At 41.0% G+C, this 14,527-nt stretch overlaps 1 long non-coding RNA gene across 1 annotated transcript in view; it reads right to left on the reverse strand.

Moving 5' to 3' along the window:
* Positions 1–13,131, reverse strand: part of LOC131193055 (uncharacterized) — a 36,077-nt gene extending 22,946 nt beyond the window's left edge. The window contains exon 1 of the long non-coding RNA XR_009153832.1: positions 13,011–13,131. This is a non-coding gene — a long non-coding RNA (uncharacterized LOC131193055). The remainder of the gene's footprint in view (positions 1–13,010) is intronic.
* Between the last annotated feature and the right edge of the window lie 1,396 nt (positions 13,132–14,527).

Below are 14,527 nucleotides of genomic sequence, written 5' to 3' on the forward strand. Positions count from 1 at the left end.
CCAAGACACATAACTTCAAATAAAAACCTTTTTTTTTTAAAAAAAATGTTGATATAAAAAGATTAACTGAACTTTGATTAGAAAAATAAGAAACTAGAGAAACTAGACTGATAGGTGAATCTTCAGTGAAAGCATAAGTTTTTAGAATTCACTCTGCTTCTTAAACCTTTAGATTAGTCTGTAGTTTTATTTTTCCCCCCTTCTAAATGTAAAGTATTAAATTATGATTAGAAAACTTAAGTTAATCCAAGGGGGCCTAGGCCATGGCTTAGGGCCTTCCGAGTCCTGTGCTAATCAGCATTCATGTGAACATGAAAGTGGAATATCTACTAGTTGAGATATATATTTTTTTACATGTGTCAGAAGCACCAAAGAGCTTCTGGATTGAAGTGACATTACACTCAGTTGGGGGCTCTTTTCATATTCCCAGCAGGAGCTGGAGCAAGAGACAAGAGCTCAACCCCTCCCTATGGCAGTGCTCCGGTCTCAAATGCAGGTTTGTTAACCTCCTACCCAGTGTTCTGAGCACACGAGCCACCCTGCTCCTTTGCTCCTAGTGTAAAGTGACCAGATTTCAGCGATGGCAAAGCGGGACACCATAGATGGGGGAGGAGGGAAGAGGGGGGGCTGCACATGCGCGCTGAATCTTGCCACCTGCCTGAAGGAGGAGGAGCGGCTACTGCTTCTCCACTCTTCCAGGCAGGCTCGGCTCTCCTCTCGGCTCTTCCAGGCAGGCTCGGCTCTCCTCTTGGCTCTTCTCTTCCTCTCGGGTGAATTTAGTACTTTACATTTAGATGTCTCTCCTCCCTCTCGTGCCCCCTTCTCCGCCACTCCCCCTTCTCCGCCTCCTCTTGCGTTGCTGCCTCCCATTTTCAGAATGGTAGTGAAACAAAAAAAAATCGGGACTTTTTTTTTTTGTTTTTTTTTATTCAAAAAGTTTTACAAAAAAATTTTTCCCCTTTCCCCAACCCTCTCCTTCACAAACCCCTCCCCTCCCCTGGCTTCCCGGAACAAACACAAGGTATAGTTAAAATAAAACAACCATATGCTAAAAAATTTTTCCCAAAACTATTATACCAATTCTCCTCTCTAGCTCTGACTTCCTCCTTACATAACCAAAATCCTTCAAAAATTAACAATAAACAGTAATAAAATATATAGATCAGTAGAACAAATTAATCCTAAAATATTTAAAACCAGCTAAAGCATAAAAATCCAATCCAATTCAGAGAATATCTCCTTATAACTTCTATAACCATATAATTTTCCCCAAGTCTTTCTTACATAAGATCTTTCGAGAATATTTTATTTAAAATTCAATACAACAGATTATAGAATTTCAATACAGGGAAATTACAATATCTGTTCAACTTTAGTCCTTCCTCGTCAAAATCCAGTATAAATCCAAATATCTAGTCTTTTATGATGGTTATAAAACATATAATCAACCCATCTCTTCCAAATCTTCCTTACGTATTGTCTTTCAGAAAGGCTAAAATCTTTTCTGTTAATATTTTTTCAAAAAAAAATTCTTTCAAAAATGATACTTTTGTCTCTTGCCATTTTTGATGCATTAGTCTCTGTGTTTCCTTCATTACTCCTTTTGAAAAGTCAGTCACAATATTTCCTAATAGTTCCTTATGTCCAAGAATCCACGAGTTACTGCCGATATTCCTCAATCCGAAAAGAGAACTCTTGGAAAGCATTAACCCTGTGAATTTTTCCATTTCGGAGACAGCCTCCTGTAGCACAACTTCAGGCTTTTCATCCAAACTTTTTAAAAAGGCTTCTTTACATCCATTCCATATTCCAAGTCCTGATTACTTTGGTTAATTTCTCCAAACTCTCATCCAAAACGCCATTTTTTCCAATTCGTATTGTTGAATAATTAAATACATTCTTTCTGTATAATCCTGTATAAAGTCACGAATCCATTCTTCTGAAAAAACCTTCATGGCAAAGTTCTTGCTGAAAATCCCCTTATGAAATACTTAAACAAACTAAAATAATCCAACAATCCACAGTCCAGTACAATAAGATAAAATCTCCATTCAGTTTCACTTTCTCAACAAGTAAACGCCATTTTATTTCATTGTGTTGATTGTAGATGAGAGAAAAAAAAATTATTTTTTTAAAAGAAAAAATAGAAGTCAGATTTAATACTTGCAATTTAAATGACTGATCTCCTGTGTTTTATTCCGTCTGCTTATAAATATCCATAACAATCAATTGAAGCAGAAGTGGTCGCTCTCTTCTCTGTCTGCTTAAAGCAGAAACACACTGGGGCTGGAGCTTTGCAGAAGGAATTCCAGGGAACTTTCCCTTTCGAGTTCCCCAAACGGGGCCTCTAGAGAGAGCTCTACCCTTCCCTCTTCTGCTCTTTCCCTTCTCCTTACCGGGGAAGGTACTTTCAGCCGTTGATTTTGCCGGCTTTTACAGAATCCCAGCGCGGGCGCCCTTAGGGCGTCCTTCGGAGAGAGCAGAGCCACCAGAAGCCTAAATCGGGACTTTTTGGAATTGCCACGGGACGCGGGTCAAATTATTAAAAAGCGAGACTGTCTCGCCAAAAGCGGGACATCTGGTCACTATATCCTAGTGATAATGATACTGTCAGTGTTCCAGAAACCCACCCACCCCCTGCAGAAAAGACTCGGAAGCAAACATTTTTCAAAGTTCTTTTACTAGCATAGGTAAACTGGCACAACTCGATAAAATCCGAATCTGGGGATCCGGGTTTTTCCTCAGTAAGACAAACTCCAAAATCCCCACCCCCTTGACCCCTCTGCCAATCACATGCTTCAATTGCCAACCCTCCAATCTCGAGACATCATTCCGGCCACTCCTTCTCCAGATGTAGGCTCAGCCTAACCTTGACCGGCAGGAAGAATGTTATTATGTCTAATGGCCCCTTCTCCCAAATCCCTCCTCTTACTTTCCCCACACATGGGAAAGTGGCAGCGCGGAAGCCTCCGGCCTAGTATGGCTTCCAAAACTGACAGATACATGTGAAAGCTGGCAACAGCTACATGCATCTTGGCCATTTCTTAACCTAGATAAGCTCCATGAACAGTCTGATCACCGGGCTGCTAGAAAAACTTCTTGTTCCTAGCTTGTTTCTTTTTTTCAGACTGGTAGCTGTATACATTGCTGTGAAAATAATTAATGCGGCAGTTTAAAGACTATAAATTATATTCAGTTGGTTTACCTTAAAGGAGCCACAGGACCAAGGCTGTATTCATTTCATTTTCTCCAACTTCTGATCAGATAAAGTGAAACTATAAGAACTATCGTTAATTATCCCCAATGTAAGCTTGAATTTCTGTTTTGATTTTGGTTAAATGGAGACTCCCTCTTGCACTGTGTTGTATTCATGTCGACTTGTTTCCAGTCTGAAGTTTAAATTAATCACCAAGGTGAAGAGCAGATGTTTATCTCTCCACTTTAGATAGCTCTCTTTTGTCTCACTTTACTTTGTTTATACTTTCTCTTAATTTTATGTGAATAGGCTTTGAAAAAGTATACTTTCTGCCATCTCTGAAATGCTGAAATAAGTCTTTGCGTACAGGAATCAACAGTTAAAATTAGACTTGCTACAAAATGGGCTTAGGAAAGGCTTCCTACTGAAAATCAGAACTGCTTGGTAGGGAGCACTTTATCCAAAGGTGGACAGAGATATTTATCAGCAAGTGCTTTTGACCTATTATTCAAGCCTATTGAAAGTTTTGCTTTTCTGGAGAAAAGGGTTATTATATTTATATTGAATAAATCAGAATCAAAATGGGACTCTTTCTAATTTTGGAACGCATGAGTCTGACTGCAGGTGACAGATTCTCAGCCCTATTTGAGTAGACTAAATTTTCTTGTGAAAATTGCAAAGAAAACGAAATATATTCTAACTCTTTCCTCTCCTCCCCCACAGCATTATTTGGGTTTTCAGTGGGTCTAAGTTACTTACTTTTGTAACTTTGTGGCCATTGGTGGGTTTCAATTTTTTTTACTACCAGTTCTGTGGGTATGGCTTGGTGGGCATGGCAAGGGAAGGATACTGTAAAATCTCCATTCCCTCCCCACTCCAGGGGAAGGTTACTGCAAAATCCCCATTTCTTCCCAATCTGCTGGGACCCAGGAGGCAGAGAATAGATGGGGGCGGGGCCAATCAGAATTTTTACTACCGGTTCTTCAAACTACTCAAAATTTCTGCTACCGGCTTTCCAGAACTGGTCAGAACCTGCTGAAACCCACCTCTGTTTGTGGCACTCTGTAGGCCTCAAATCCTCTTGTGTGGAATTTTAATTTCCCTCTACACGGCTAGTTGATCAATTTGGGCTGATCAGAAAAGTGTGGTAAATGGCAAAGGCGTTGGACCAGGAGCAGGTCCAGAGCAGGGCCCCCCAACACCCTGTCTGTGGACTGGCACCAGTTCACGGCATGCCAGAAACCAGACCTCACAAACAAAGCCACATCTGCAGGATGCAGGCAGCACACAAAACAATGCCCCCTCTGATCCATGGAAAAATCTCTTCCCACAGAACTGGTCCCTGGTGCCCAAAAGATTGGAGGCTGCTGCTGGAGGCCAGAGATCCAGGTTGAGAGATCCAGGAAGATCCTAAGATGCCTGGGGCAGATTGCTTCTTCTTAGCCCAATGTTTTTCAAAGGATTGTTGAAGCTGGAGTAGCATGGAAGCTGCCCTTCACTCCTGAGAGAAAGCGTGATATAAAGTTCATAGGTAAACAAGCAAATTCTTGTTGTGCTTTTTCTAACGGGAATGCTGGCTACATGCAACAATGGCTTAAGGTAAAGGTAAAGGTTCCCCTCGCACATACGTGCTAGTCGTTGCCAACTCTAGAGGGCGGTGCTCATCTCCGTTTCAAAGCCGAAGAGCCAGCGCTGTCCGAAGACGTCTCCATGGTCATGTGGCCGGCATGACTCAATGCCAAAGGTGCACGGAACGCTGTTACCTTCCCACCAAAGGTGGTCCCTATTTTTTCTACTTGCATTTTTACGTGCTTTTGAAACTGCTAGGTTGGCAGAAGCTGGGACAAGTAACGGGAACTCACCCCGTTACACGGCAGCACTAGGGATTCAAACCGCTGAGCTGCCCACCTTTCGATCGACAAGCTCAAAGTCCTAGCCCCTGAGCCATCACGTCCCTTCCAACAATGGCTTACAAATTGCAAATATGGTTAGAACTGAAGCACAGATTTGGTTTGGACTAATTGTGAGTAGTGATAATCATGATACTTGCATAGTTCTAGCATAGGAATTTAGGAGGCCAGAGAGGAAAAAGAGAGAAGAGTTTTGTGCAGAATTGTATGGGGGTATCACTGCCATTTGCAGCAGTTTATATTCAGATAGAGCAAATGGTCTGTACAAAGAACTATTTTCTGAGGTATTGACTATTCCCAATTTTTGGTCATCTGAATGTCAACTAACCCTCAATTCATAAATTTGGAAACATGAACCCCTTTGAATAGTTGTTTAGCATTGGACCAACATATAGGAAACTGTTCATATAATACATATAAAAAGGGAAAAGAAAAACACTCCAATTTATCTTGCCTCCTAAAGTCATTTGCAGGATTTTTGCAAAGTAACTACCGTAACTCATTTGAAAGTTTGAGGGAAAACAATTATGAGATGTTTATTGAACTGAGAGTCTCAATCAAACATACAGATATATGCATCGCTCTGTCTTCAGCCTGCACATGAGGAATTGTTTATTTCCTTAAAGTCAAAGGCTAACAGAAATAGGAATTTTTTTTTCATGCATGGATTTTGGCAGAGGGCTGCTTCCAAACAAGTGATTTCCCTCTGCCTTCTCCATATACTTTTAGCGGTATAGTTATGCTAAATATTTGTTTCAGCATGTTTGATTGGCTCTGTTCCAGCTGGACTGGAAGTTGGTTGATTTGATCAAGCAAATCCAAGTTTTCTCCTGAAGGAGCTTGAATTATACATTGTTTTTTTTTTCCCTATCCATCTTCTCCCCCAATTTTATGTTCTGCAATTTTCAGGTACCTGGAGTGCCTCCCAGAAAAATAGGAGAGGGAGCCAAGACATTGAAAAATGAGATTTTTCCAACTATTTCCAGAATCTGGGTAGCTGAAGCATGGATTTGCATATCCTGGAATGCTCATGAGCCTCACACAGATAAAAAGAAAAGAGAAGGAAAAAATGAGTGGAGAAACAAAGCAGCATTTTTAGGAAAACGCATGAAAATATAACGGGTCCTTGGCAATGCGCTGGTTGGAAAGCTACTGGTACTTATGTCGTTTCATATTAGTGATTTATTGAGATGTGTGGTATAATCCCAACCATGTTTGCTGAAAATTAAGTGGAACCAAATTCGGTGAGGTTTACTATCAAGTGATTATTTTCCTCTTTGCATCTTACCATGTTAGAAGCATGCTTTGGCTAGAAGCATGCTTTGGCATCTTTATGAGGACATTTCTCATACATCTCATCTGCAGCCTATGCATTGCTGTGGCAAAGTCAGGTGAGCTTTTAGGAGGCAAGAAAGTCCTATCACTTATTGAGTACTTTTGACAGGGACTATGGGCACCCTTTTCCTTGAACTCAAGGGAAGTACTTCAGTAGTGGGTTCCACTTACCTTCGCTACTGGTTTAAAACTGTGAGCATGCATGTGTGCGCACTTGCTTGGTTAGTGTGTGGCGCTTCTGCACATGTGCAGAGCCTTCCGTGCATGCGCTGAGCGTCCATGATGACGTCCGGGCAGATGGGCAGAGCCTCTCGCCAGCTCCACTACCGGTTCACCCAAACTGGGGCAAACCGGTAGAGACCCACCACTGAAGCACTTGCTTATCTTGCTATGGGGGTAGGAGAGTGGGCAAAGGAGGGAGAGAGAAAGAGAGTTCCCTTTCTCCTTTCTCAAGTTCCCTGACTTTACATAGTGATCTCGGAGGAATCTGAAAAGTGGTAGTAAAGGAATGTTCACCCTGATGTTTCCTCCACCGCAGTGCTTTACAGCCCTCTCTAAGTGGTTTACAGAGTCAGCCTATTGCCCCCAACAATCTGGGTCCTCATTTTACCCACCTCGGGAGGATGGAAGGCTGAGTCAACCTTGAGCCTGGTGAGATTCGAACTGCCAAATTGCAGGCATCCGGCAGGCAGCAGAAGTAGCCTGCAGTACTGCACTCTAACCACTGCACCACCACGGCTCAGTAACTGTTCGTAACAGGGCCAATATGGAGTTCAGGGACCAATGGCTTGACTCATAATGCAGGTCCTGCTTTAATTTAACCCTCCACAAATGGAAGAGTTTAGCATGCCCCTCCGTCTTTCCCACAGAAGCCTGGGGGAGCAAAAAGGGTTTCCTTTTGCTGATAGACGGTTTATGACCACATTTTTGTCCTGCCTAGTGCTTTCATCTGTTTCTCCAGAACCATCCAGAGTCTGGATTGGTGAATAAAACCATGGGAATGGCATCATCAAACATTCTAGCTTGCCGTGCTCTAAACCACTCAGTCTTTTATCTGAAACTGTTTTTTAAGTAGAAAATAACAACAATTTGGAAAATATAAATCTAGTGAGTCAGTCTCACGACATTCCCAGTGAATGTAAAGTCCTCATTATAGCTGTGAGTGTGTGTGTGTGTGCAAACGCCTCTGTGTGGGGTTTTTTCTTTAAACTAGCAACAAAGGAAACAAGCTGACACAGTGAATTTTGATCTGAAAAACATCAAACTTGACATAACAGGTAGTTAGTTACATTTTTCTTAATCTCTGGTAGCTGCCCAGAGGCTGCTTTTAATCAATTTCCCATTGCAGCGCCTGAGAAACGATCAAGCTGCATTCATATTAATGAAAGACTAAACTCTATCGATAATAGCTCTTATTAGACTTGCAGAGCTGCCGGTCCAAATTTCTGATGTTCTAGGTATTATTACTAAACCTTGAACAGCCAGGGAGGGAACAAACGGACAACGGTTTTCTGGTGTCTTTCTTCTTCCATGTTAGAGCTCAACTATTTTCATCCCCCGTTTCTAAAGACTGAACTGCAGCATTTCTGATGTTTCATGAGTGAAAAATAGTTCACTCATCTTACCGTCTCTGCAAAAACATACGTAAATCAAGTGTATGGTTTCATACAATGCATTTTTATTTGTGTGTGTTTGTTTGAAAGCCGACAAAGACAAGACAGGGGATTGCCTACAAGGCTCCGGGCAGTTCCTCCTGAGGAGATCTTGAGGCAGCAGATTCTATAAGTTTTGAACACTAGGAAATCAGGGAACAGTCTTTTTGGTCAAACTGCAGTCAACGTCTTGGGTTTACATACCAGTTATACCGGTTTCTAAACACTTTTGAAAATTGTTTAAGTACTTTTCAGCTGTTAGAAAACTTTGGATCAGTAAGACTGAAAAGTTTCCACCTGATCTATTCCCCTTTTCTTCTCTCATTTTTCTTATTTCCCCACTGTTGATCTCAGTGTAATCATTCAACTTTTTTGTGCCTAATCCTTTCCCTTTTTCTTTTCTCTTTTGTTTCATCCTATCCTCTCTATTTTTGCCACTGTTAATCCCAGTGTGCTCAATAAAAATATTTTTCTGTTACCTTTTCCCCTTTCCTTTCCTTCCCTTAGTTTGCTTCTTTTTTGTAGGTTGTTTCCTCCTATCCCTTCTCTTTTTTTCATTGTTACTCCCAAAGTAATCATTTAATTTTTCATCATCGATATATTTATCTTCAGTGCTCTTTTCTTGCTTCTCATTCTTAGCCTCTTTATTCAATTGAATATGTTCGAACACAATTTCTCATTTTCTATCAAGATTAAATGATACACGCATCATTTTGACCATCTCAATTAGTTCCTGCCACATTTTGACGTTCTGGTTTGTTTTTAACTCCAATTTACAGTTTTGTTATTTTCCACCTCCTTTGGTTGTCGAGATCAAACAGCTTAAAAGAAAACAAATCCTCCTTCAAACTTCTCATGGCTCTTGTAGCTCAAGCTCACTGTAATTTTTTCCAGATTTCAAATTGTTCGTTGTAGTGCTTTTATTCTGCCAGCAGATGTCTCTCTCCAATCCACAAGTTTCAAATCAACAAAGTCGCAAAATATCCAATTTGTGTATTAAATCCGCTTATCAAATGTTTTTTAAGTTTCTTCTTTCTCTTCTTAATTTTATATATCACAAATTCTAGTTTAAAATCTAATTTCAAATCCAATTGAAAAATTTCCTTTCAAGGCTTTTCTATTTGAATTTTTCTTTATTCTTCCTTCAAAGTTTAAAACTTTTAAAATTATGTCCAATCTTGTTCAGAAACTATTTGCTTTTGGGTTCTTTTTCTTATAATAATTTTACTATCTCCAAATCTAATTTCCAATCCAAATATCAAGTTCCGTTCTGGGCTTTAGTGCTTTAGCTTCCATTTTGTTCTTCTCCCTCCATTAACATTCCTCAGCACCAATTAGCTGCTATTTCCTCGCTGGGACTTCTTTTGAAAATTTTAAAATACTTCTTTTTTACCTGTGAGTTGGCCAATCACTCACCCAGTACCAATACTCCGTTCAAAACACCACACCTGCACAAATCTTATTCCGGTTGCCCCAGCTTCATGACGGTCATAATAGCCGCCATCCCCCACCACCACCCCGCCACCAGATCGAAGAGTTTCCTCCGACCTCCGAGGAACTTGCCTGTTCCTCTTGGTTGTCTGAGGTGCCTCTCCTTCTTCACTGTCTCTACAAGATGGATCCAGTCCGAAGACCCCCCAACAGCGGTTTGTCTGGCTGGATTTTCGCAAGGCTCTCCAGCGCCTGCTATTTTTCAGCCAGTCTCATCGCGATGCTTCCGGTTCCTCCCCAGCCCTTTTAATGTGCACCACACATGTCACTTATACGTAAAAAAGAGGTGGAGTTTCAGTCGCCCTAGTTGTGCTTACTACTTTGATGCTACAATCTCACCCTGCTATGTACGTCTTTGTGATTTGCCACAAACTGTGGCATTGCTTCTGTGGATTGCAAACCAGAGTCAGGAAAGGGGATCATTGATGTTCTATTCAGCTTGAACTTTTATCGCTGAAAGATGATGTCATCCTTATTCCAAATATCTGGAGATCAGAAAGTTGATATGGTTTACTTCCAAGGAGACATATGTTGTATTATGGTGCAAGTAGATTACAATTCGTCTTCTGATGCATGAAGCAAATGTCAAAATAGATCAACGGATATCTAAGAGCTGAACTAGAGAGGTAAATGCCTGAGAATCTTGCTGGAAATCAGGATCAGAATTCAAGAATTCAAAGATCACCTCCGAGAGAAAACCACACCCTCCATGGCATTTTACTAGAATCACAAACAGATAGGAATTCACAAGACTATGCTCTATCTTGGTATTTGTGATGGTAATCTTAGTTGTAACTGACCGCCCCAGGGAAATTATTTATAATATGTATGCTTTGGGAAGAATTACTACATGTTGCAGCAAAAAAAACCCTGCAATCCTCCAGGTATCTCTGGGATGTGGAGGGTGGTGGGAAATGTTGTAAACAAGGAGTCTGTAAAAATGCATGAGTAGAAAATTGTAGGTGACTATTCATTTAATTAAAATGTAAGATGTACTGCACAGCCTTACCTGTTCCTGACTTCCAGGCTAGAGGTAGTATGCTGTGTGTCAGCAGCTATGGTGAAATCTCAAACGACATCAAATTTTAAGCATCATTTTTTTTATTACTTAAATCTTTATTCTCCAGCAATGTTAAGAATACTTCTATATGGTGTGCGGTCTTTCCAAAAGTTACGTTTCATGTTTGCTGGTCCTCTCAAATGAAAATTAAACAATCTTAACATAACATAACATCAGAGTTGGAAGGGACCTTGGAGGCCTTCTAGTCCAACCCCCTGCCCAGGCAGGAAACCCTATACCATCTCAGTCAGATGGTTATCCAACATTTTCTTAAAAATTTCCAGTGTTGGAGCATTCACAACTTCTGAAGGCAAGTCGTTCCACTTATTAATTGTTCTAACTGTCAGGAAATTTCTCCTTAGTTCTAAGTTGCTTCTTTCTTTGACCAGTTTCCACCCATTGCTTCTTGTTCTACCCTCAGGTAGAACAAGACATTTGGTAGAACAATCTCAGGTAGAACAATCTTCATTTGGATGAGGTTAAAAGGGACCTTTCTTGATGCAGGAATTTGAAACTGGTAGCTGGACTGGACTTATCTTGCAAACTCTGCTAGCCCATGATCAATACAGGTAGTTCTCAATTTACAACCATTCATTTAGTGACAGTTCAAAGTTGCAATACCACTTAGACTGATAAACCGCTTCACAGTGCTTTCCAGCCCTCTCTAAGCGATTTACAGAGTCAGCCTATGGCCCCCAACAATCTGGGTCCTCATTTTACAGACCTGGAAAGGATGGAAGGATGAGTCAGCCTTGAGCAACAGCACTGATAAAGATGATTTATAGCCGTTTTTCACACTTATGACCTCCAACATGCCCATGGTCACATGATCAGAATTGAGACACTTGGCAATTGGCATGTATTTATGATGGTTGCAGTATCATGGGGTCATGTCGCAACATTCTGCTAACCACTCAATGGGGAAGCCTGATTGACTTAACAATTGTACTAGCAACTTCACAACTACAAGGATTCACTTAGCAATTGTGGCAAGAAAAGCTGTAAAATGGGGCAAAACTCATTTAACAACTCTCTTAGCAACAGAAATTTCGAGCTCAATTGTGGTCATAAGTGAAGGACTACCTGCATAGCACCCTGATATAACACTCAGGCAGATGCTGATTTCTAGTACTTGCCAAGTGCAAAACTTTCCAGCTTCTCAGAAATGCAGAAGGGCATGATTTACAGACATCTCTGGAATATTTTGCCATAAGGAAATGAACACAATAACCAACATCTGAATATCAAGCTATTGTAGCCCGATGAAAGCTGTAGCCAGCTCATGCCGGGTAATAAAGTCGCTTCATTATTTATTATCTATCAGATGCTTTTCTCTAAACAACAAGCAAGAGGCAGAAAAGACACAAGTCAATAAGCTTAATTCATCAGAATGCAGGTTAGGCATTCTGGTCACGTAAAAGGCGGACCCAGCAATATTGAACATGAGACAGCAGAAATCAAAGAGATGCATCATGCCAAAATGTCTACTAAGCAGCCTCAATAGCTTCTTAGCTTCTGAATTTCCAAGAACTCCGCTAGGCTTTGGGGAGTCAGAAGCATACAGACAGTTTTGCCAAACGTGGGAAGATAATCCCTTACTGTGGGTTTTTGATGATTTATCCCAACAGATGTTAAGCAAGCAATGCTACTTTTAAAGTGGGTAAATTAGAGTGGCAATACATGTCTTTAGTTAACCAAAATGTTAATATTACTCTACCCATTAGAATAACATCCTGATGGATCTTACTGATATAAAAGCAACGTAGCATGGATTAGAAAGGCCATTCTAATACTTGTGACTATGAGGAACGTTACACACAAAGAGGTAGGCATCATGAATTTACAATACTTATAGTTGGACTCTCTTGTCAGTAGCTCCTTTTTATTATCATGCGTTTTGTTCCACCTTTATCAGAAGAGCTCAAGCAACGTTCTTCAATGTTGTACCTTGATGAAGGTATCTTTTCTTTTATGTACACTGAGAGCATATGCGCCAAGACAAATTCCTTGTGTGTCCAATCACACTTGGCCAATAAAAAATTCTATTCTATTCTATTCTATTCTATTCTATTCTATTCTATTCTATTCTATTCTATTCTATTCTATTCTATTCTATTCTATTCTATTCTTTCCTTAGCAGGCTATTCCCTTCAAAACCTTAACCCTAGAGATAGGGATTCATGTAAGGCAGAGGTGTACGATCACTTTTGGACTGACAGGCTAAATTCCAAAATGGGGGGGGGGAGAGGGATCAGGGAAGAAACTCTATTTGATTCCATTCCATTTCTCTTTATAGTTCATTAAAATCACCCTAAAATCAGTTCCCTCATGATGTCCTATCCACAATGTCACAAGGCCGTTCTTACCTTTTGCCTACATATCCTCCTTCATCTTCCTTGAATTTTGGCGCCAACTTGTCTTCCTCTATGCCAGCCCATCAGCTACCCAGTTCCTGAGTTTGTTTACCTTTCAATTGCAGCCCCTAGATTTTCTCCTCTTCCCTTCCTGCTTTCTCATTGTTACGTCCTGCATGAATTCATACGGCTTAGTTAATCCTCGGTTCTCATTCCAATCGCGCGTTGCGTAAGTCCTGATATTTCTGGAACCTCTTTAGAAAATAGCTGTGTATTTTGAAGCTGCCTGGTGCCATCTTGTCTGTTGACAGTCCTTGCTTTCCTGGAATTTCTCTTCCTCCCCTTGTCGACGTGGAGACACGTGGAGTCATAATGAGGGAACGGCCAGCCAGCTTTCTCCCGTGGTCTCCCTGCTCACCAATTCAAGGTGAATCTTGATAGCTTTGGTGTGAGAAGGCCAGCCTCATGCTGGAAATTCCTTGCTAAATTAAGATGCTAGTCTATCAAAAACATCCTCTGAAGGCTGTATTAAGCTATGATGAGATAAGGGATCAGTATGTCACCCTGATATTTCAGGTTCTTGTCAGAAAAGCCTGAATCTGTTTGCTTCCCCCTCCTACCCAAGAAATTAGATCCGCAGAGAGTCACACTGCTATGAATGGGTGTAGCCAGAAATCCCTCTCAAAGCACATGAGTGTGCAAGGGAGCCCACCACAATTATTTTGCAAGTAGTCCTCGACTTACAACAGTTCAGTTAGTGACCATTGGAAGTGACAACATTCACTTCGAATGGTCACTTAACCATTCGAAGTGAAAGTAGCTAATGACCATTTTTCACACTTACGACTGTTGCTGCATTCCCCCATGGTCACATGATCAAAATTCAGATGCTTGGCAACTGACTCATATTTATGATGGTGGCAGTTTACCGGGGTCACGTGATCACCTTTTGTGACCTTCTGACAAGCAAAGTCAACCGGGAAGCCAGATTCACTTAACAACAACGTTACTAACTGAACAACTGCAGCGATTCACTCAACAACTGCGGCAAGAAAGGTCGTAAAATGGGACAAAACTCACTTAACAAATGTCTCACTTAGCGAGACATTTAAATTTTGGGCTCAATTGTGGGTCGCAATTCGAGGACCAACTGTATTGCTTTTGTGGGAACTCCACAAAATTGAAGGGATGAAGCTCTTGAGATCGTCTCCATTTCCCTGTCTTGAGGAAAAGCAAACAAGCATAGCAGCCATGTTGGTGAATTTTCTTCAGGATGCCCAGCTGAAAGCCCAGGCCATGTGGCATTAGCCTTGAGGAAAGCTATCCTGGGTGCACAGACAGCATATCCTGGAATAAGTCTGGTTTCACAGGCTTGGAGCCACTATGGCTCTTCCTCATGGCAATTCAACACATCACAGCTGTTGATTTACCCCCAGAGACCTGCTTTAAGTTGACATATTGATGCATTAGGAAGACCTGTCAGTAAAGCTTCTCTTCACTTTCAGCAGCTTTCTCAAAGCACCATCCAT

The sequence above is a fragment of the Ahaetulla prasina genome, chromosome 2 (genome assembly GCF_028640845.1).
Source record: "Ahaetulla prasina isolate Xishuangbanna chromosome 2, ASM2864084v1, whole genome shotgun sequence".
Lineage (NCBI taxonomy): Eukaryota > Metazoa > Chordata > Lepidosauria > Squamata > Colubridae > Ahaetulla > Ahaetulla prasina.